Genomic DNA, 6,552 nt, shown 5'->3' with positions numbered 1-6,552 from the left:
ACACTCATCCCAAATGACATAACAAAGCTATAGCAACTCTCGGAATTCCATTCCGACCCTCGGATCAAAATCTCACCTACCAACCGGGAATCGCCAAAATATCAACTTCGCCAATTCAAGCCTAATTCTACTCCGGACCTCCAAAACCCATTCCGATCACGCTCCTAAGTCACAAATCACCTCCCGAAGCTAACCGAACCATCGGAACTCACATCCGAGCCCTCTAACACATAAGTCAACATCCGGTTGACTTTTTCCAACTTAAACCTTCTTAAAAGAGACTAAGTGTCTCATTTCTTACCAAATTCACCCCGAACGCAAACCAATCAACTCGACCACATAAAACACGGATAACGAAGCATAAAGAAGCAGAAATGGGGGAAACGGAGCGGTAACTCATGAGACGACTGGCCGGGTCGTCACATCCTCCCCAACTTAAACAAACGTTCGTCCTCGAACGTGCCCAGAGTTGTTCCAAAAGCCAACCAATCGCTGAATAATCTTACCATGCATATACCCGGGGGTGATTCCACATCACCCTATCTCATATAGGTCCGATAACACATTGTAACTGAAATTTTACAACCCAATCTGTCCCATAAACCTTAGAACCACATTTCCCTTTCCGAAATCATACACAAGATCAGAGCCTCACATCTATATTCAGAATAAGCCCGAACCAGCTGTAATAACCCATACCTGTAACCTCAGGTGCAATTACCTAATATACCACATAACTCAAATACCTGTAATGATAACTTCCATTCACAGCAGCTGCACACAATGCCTGAATACCGGTAGAAAACCTCTTATCAACTAAAGTTCATTCCAACACTTTTACATATACTGCAACTGATAACTAAAACACGCAGTAAGCCATCACCATTTCTCAGATCAACCATTCATGAAGCCACTTCTCCTTGGCAATGACCATAGCAAATTTTTTTTTTCCGAGCCGAACCTTGATATTATCCTTCCAACATGCTGAAGTCGAATCCGTTCATATTCATTAATGATCTCAACGATCTCCTTTAACCCAACACACCACTCTGGTGACATGACACATCAATAGAGGCCTAAGCCACAGCTGGCATAATACGCATACCAACATGCAACGGTCCGAACATACTCAAATCATGAAAATGACTCAAATGAAAGAGCTGCACCTCAAGCTCACCCGTACCACCACAACACAAGGCTGAGAACCCGTCTCACATCATAGAAACAGAACACATGAAACACATCACGTCACTATGCTCAAAATCGACAACCATGTGTAATATGATGTCAAAACCAAAGCAATCACCATAACCACCGCGAAGCAATTTACATACACTATACATACCCGAGAGCACATAACCGATACGTCATCCACCGAGTAATAACCAGCACTCTTCCCGCTCGAATTCCACTATGAAACCCCAATGGAACCGCACCACTTGTGCCTATAACCAACAAATCCTAACGCCTCGCAACACAGAAAGGAAACTCATAGACCTCCCAGATCACTAGTAAGCTCAACAACGGTCGGATCAACCTATCCCTCAACAATGCAATTCGGGGCCAACCAAGCCGACTCAAGCTAGAACACGCATCCACATTGGCCTGCCAACGAACTCCTTACCAAGGAAGCCTGAAGCTGCTCCTTCCACTACTATAACTCCTGCCAGAGCCATACGATACGGTGCCCGGCACCAAATCAATACCAAAATCCACAACCTCGCCCGGCGACATGCCCGGCCACAAGAAACACATCCGAAAAGTCCCTCACCACCGGAACTGAATCAATATGAGGAGCCTCAGCACTGACACTCATCACAAGAGCCCAAATAAGAAAGAAAAATCCTTCCCAGCCGTCCGCTGGGTCTTCGAAATATAAAAATACCCAATAGGACATAATCCGAAATCTAACAAACTAAGTGACCAAAGATCCGCTCGGGTCTCCAATCCTCGATAGTCACCATACCGTGCCGATACACACGATCCACAACCACAACATAGCCTGAACATGAGAACTCCCAGTCTCCAACTCCATATAGCACACGAATCATCATACCTGATCCCAATTTCGCTGTCCGAACACATGCCACACCTTTAATACCCAATTATTTCACGAGAGGTACTCTAAAATTCTTCTGTGCTACCAAGCAGACTCGAATATCAGCAGTTGATCTAGCTAGAGGGTGCCGCAATACTACCGAAGTGCCATCAACTTAATCACATTGCCCTTTTACTGAAACATATACTCTCGTAAAATCACTTCCAACTAGCAGTACCATTTCCTTAATCATCTGAAGCCACCCGTTGCTTAAGAGTTTCATGAACTTCCTTTCAGACTGTACTGTAACCTTACACACGCAAATCTCGATCCTCTACGACATACCGCATATACCATACCATTCGAGGACAACATGAAAACTTCATCTCCCTTCCGAGCCACAAACATTTATGCACTCAACTAGCCAAGAACTTTCCATTGGTCCCACCTAGAAGAAAATCACTATGCATCCCATGCTCCGCATGCCCATAGAAAATATACATCTCTAAACCACGGTAAAAACCATCAAGAACTCTCCGAGTTCCCCTTGCACAAATCAGACCTGCCAGGATTGAATCCCTCTAACTCGACCAAGCTAAGCAAGCCATCAAAACCTACGAGCATTTCCACAAAATACCTGTAAGAACTCATTACCTCGAACACACACAAGGAACAAATCATATCCTTACCATACCGGTCTGGTCTACTACCAAGCTACCCCATTTATCTAAATTTCCTTCTGATTCACCTTCAACTTGATATCTCCTTTTTGCTGTAGCACCACAATCCTCAACTCAGATTTACCACACGGAACCAAGCAATAAGCCACACCGTCTAAGGCTCATATGTCGCTGAATACTTTCTTAAACATTCCCTAAAGTACCACATTCTAAAATACTTTACTCTGAAGAACACCCTGCGAATCTAAATCTGTTACCTTTACCTTCCTGGTACTGATACATAGAATCCCATAATTAACATAGGAGTACCACAAATCTTGACCTCTTCCAATGGAGACTCAGTTTCTAATCACATATACAACTTTAAGATACCCAATTGTTACATGTAGAATCTTGAACACATTAGAACCATTCTCGAGAGTCATTTACTCTATTTAACTGCAATTAGCCTGACCGAACGACCAGGACTACTCGTGCCTCATTAGCACTCTAACACCGCAGATGTGACCTCATCCCAATACAAACAAGCATCTTCCTGCTCTATGCACCGAGCATTCTTTACCAACAAAAACTTAAGACTTCCTGTGATTCTTACACACCTACGAAGCACCATATAACCTTTGTCAAAAATTTTCCTTCACTCGAGCCATCCTCGACCTCAATCTCCATGAGCCATCGCTAACTCACCAACACGCCTCAAACTGGAACCAACATAGCACCTAATCGTGCAATCAACTTAATCAATAGCAAACTCCTCCACTTGGCTCGAAGCCATAGATCAAAACACACCTAATAACTCATAACGCATATACTCTATTGCTGCCATAATATCATAGTGAGATTAAACTCAATCCTTCATAAGCTCGTGAAACACAGACCATCTGGTACTTTAAATCTTCTGCAAATCCCGCATTCATCCTCGCATCAGTCAAGCTCACTCTCTAGGCGACCCAATTTAGATTTCAACACATATTCTTAACTTGTAAATGAGATCTTCTAATAGACAACATAAGGATCACACAACCTTAGAACACTCCGCAGGAGATAACCCACCAGCTTTGCCTCCAACTAACATTTCTGTATACCTTCCACCGTCATAAACTGTACGTAGCCACTTAGTCTTCCTGAGTCTGAACTCATACTGCAACATGAAATTTACTTCACTCTCAACTGGAAAACATGAAAGGATCCTTCACACGCCCATAACTCGGGGCTATATCTCGAATCAAGGTGGAATTTCAACACCTAATTGTTCTTCCATCATTCAGCAGACCCTTCTCGTCGCTTCCAAATCATATGGATACACCTCGCAGTACTAACATGCTTATCACATAGTCACAACCGTCACTTCCACTAACAGGGACACTACCGAACATATAAGTTCAAGAACACTTGTTCACACAATCAGCACCTCGGTGCTCAAGCCATAGGCAAAGATCCGGCCTCAAGTCCTCCAGACTGGCCCAACATAAACTCACAGAGATCACATCTCGCCCCTCGATCGGGGAATCACAAGCCATCAAGGCACATCTGATACTGAGCGCTCATGCGCGCATACGAAAGCATGGAAGGAATTCAAAGAGTTACTTTTCAAGCGGAATCAAAGGATGCACGATAAGAATTCAAGAATGTGAAGTTTTCCTAAAGGTTCTGCAGCCTCTCGAGGATAAATACAGACGTCTCGGTATCGATCCACGAGACTCTACTAAACCTGCTCATGACTCGTGAGACCTATGTAACCTAGGCTCTGATACCAACTTGTCACGACCCGAACCCTGATCCGGTCGTGATGGCGCCTCTCGTGAAGACAAGGCCAGCCAACCAACCCAGATTTGCCTTTTTAGAATAGTCAATATTAATAAACAGTTTTAGCACAACTAAATAACCACAGTCTAAACAAAGATTTCTTTATTAAGTGCGGAATACAACCCAAACACAGCCCAAACCGGGGTGTCACAAGTCACGAGCATCTATTAGAGTATGAATACAACTACAAGGTCTGAAATATACAGAACAGGTCTAAAGAACAAAAGGGAGAAAAACGGTGCTGCGAACGCCGGTAGTCACCTCGCTAAACTCCGATAACTCTGCCTCCGATCAGCTCAAAACCTGCTACCAGGTGTATAAATACCTGCATCTGCACACGAGGTGCAGGGAGTAAGTGAGTACTCCAACTCAGTGAGTAATAAAGATAAATAACGACTGAGCAGTAAGAAATCACGTAAAGCAAATCATCATGTTGTATAGAAGCAATATAAAACCTTTGGAGAAAAACAATGAAGCTATGAAATCTTTAGAAAACGCCTTAGCTCAGTTTAAAACTCTTTTGAAAATAGCTTTTTCAATAGTTATGCAAATGAATGCAACACGAATAGTGCAGATAAGCACAGAGATCCGCCCCTCGGGCACAACACTCACTCAACAGATAATGCCAGGCAATCAGGTAGATACCCCGTGAAGTAACACAGACAACAGATAATGGCAAACAAATGAAACAAAGTAAACACATAGATCAGTATCATATAGTAACCGCTGCGGCGTGCAGCCCGATCCATATATCGCTGCGGCGTGCAGCCCGATCCATATATTTCGTCGACGGCGCTCACTGGGGGTGTGCAGACTCCGGGAGGGGGCCCTTACGGCCCAAACGCAATAGTAAGCCATCTCGTGGCATCAAATCTAGGCCCTCGGCCTCATATCGGTACCAGTATAACACTGCTGCGGCACGCAACCCGATCCCAGAGTATCCTCACAACACAGGCCCTCAGCCTCACTCAGTCAGATAAAATCATCACAAGCCCCTCGGGCATTTGTAAATTAGTAGTTCTCAGCCCAAAACATCATTTAAAAATATCATTTAAGTCTCAAAACTGAGTAAAAGTGGCCGAGTTTGTAAAACAGTAGATATCAACAGGACTGAGTTCAAGTAATAAGTCTAAACCGTGAGGAAATAGTGATAAAAATCCCTGAAGGGTTCAAATAATTGGCACAAGGCCCAAATATGACAATCAGTCCAAATCATGATGTTAACAAATAAGTTTTAGTCAAATACGCGGTAAAATCATCAATCGGGACGGACCAAGTCACAATCCCCAGTAGTAAATGATCCCACGCTCATCATCAAGCGCGTATCTCACCTCAATATAGCACTACGATGTGCAAATCCGGGGTTTCAAACCCTCAGAATATCATTTACAATCATTACTCACCTCGAACCGGCTACAACTCTAGCTCGCGACGCCTTTGCCCCTCGAATAGGCCTCCACGCGCGTCGAATCTATCCAAAATCAGAACGAATACGTCAGAATATGCTAAACCCGAGCTCCGGGCCCACTTTTCGAAACTCAACAATTTTCACATCAACGGGTTTCTTATCTCCTCACGAGTTCATACATACCAAAAGTTTCCAAATCCGACCCCAATTGGTCCTTCAAATCCCCAAATCAAATTTCAAAATCACAAGCCCTAGTTTCTTCCATTTTTAGCTTAAGTTCCATGAATTTCTAGGTTGATTTCCCAATAGAATCACGTTTTAGGTTCAAAAAATATTACCTCCAATCGATTCTCCTTGAATCCCTCTTCAATTCCCTTCAAAAAGCTCTCAAAAAGAAAAACAATGGAGTAAATGAGCCCCAAAATCGCGGATGAAATATTTTAAAACATTCTGCCCAGGCAAAAATTCCTTCTTTGGGATCGCGGGAAAACCTTCGCGATCGCGAAGCACAAAAATCTCAGCCCCAAATTAACTGTATGCGAATGCAACAAATTCCATGTGATCGCAATGCACTGCCCAAATTACTATATGCGATCGCGGACAACCTTCCGCGTTCGCGA

Source organism: Nicotiana attenuata, chromosome 10, assembly GCF_001879085.1.
Source record: "Nicotiana attenuata strain UT chromosome 10, NIATTr2, whole genome shotgun sequence".
Taxonomy (NCBI): domain Eukaryota; kingdom Viridiplantae; phylum Streptophyta; class Magnoliopsida; order Solanales; family Solanaceae; genus Nicotiana; species Nicotiana attenuata.
The sequence above is the reverse complement of the archived record's forward strand: the minus strand, read 5'-3'. Positions refer to the sequence as shown.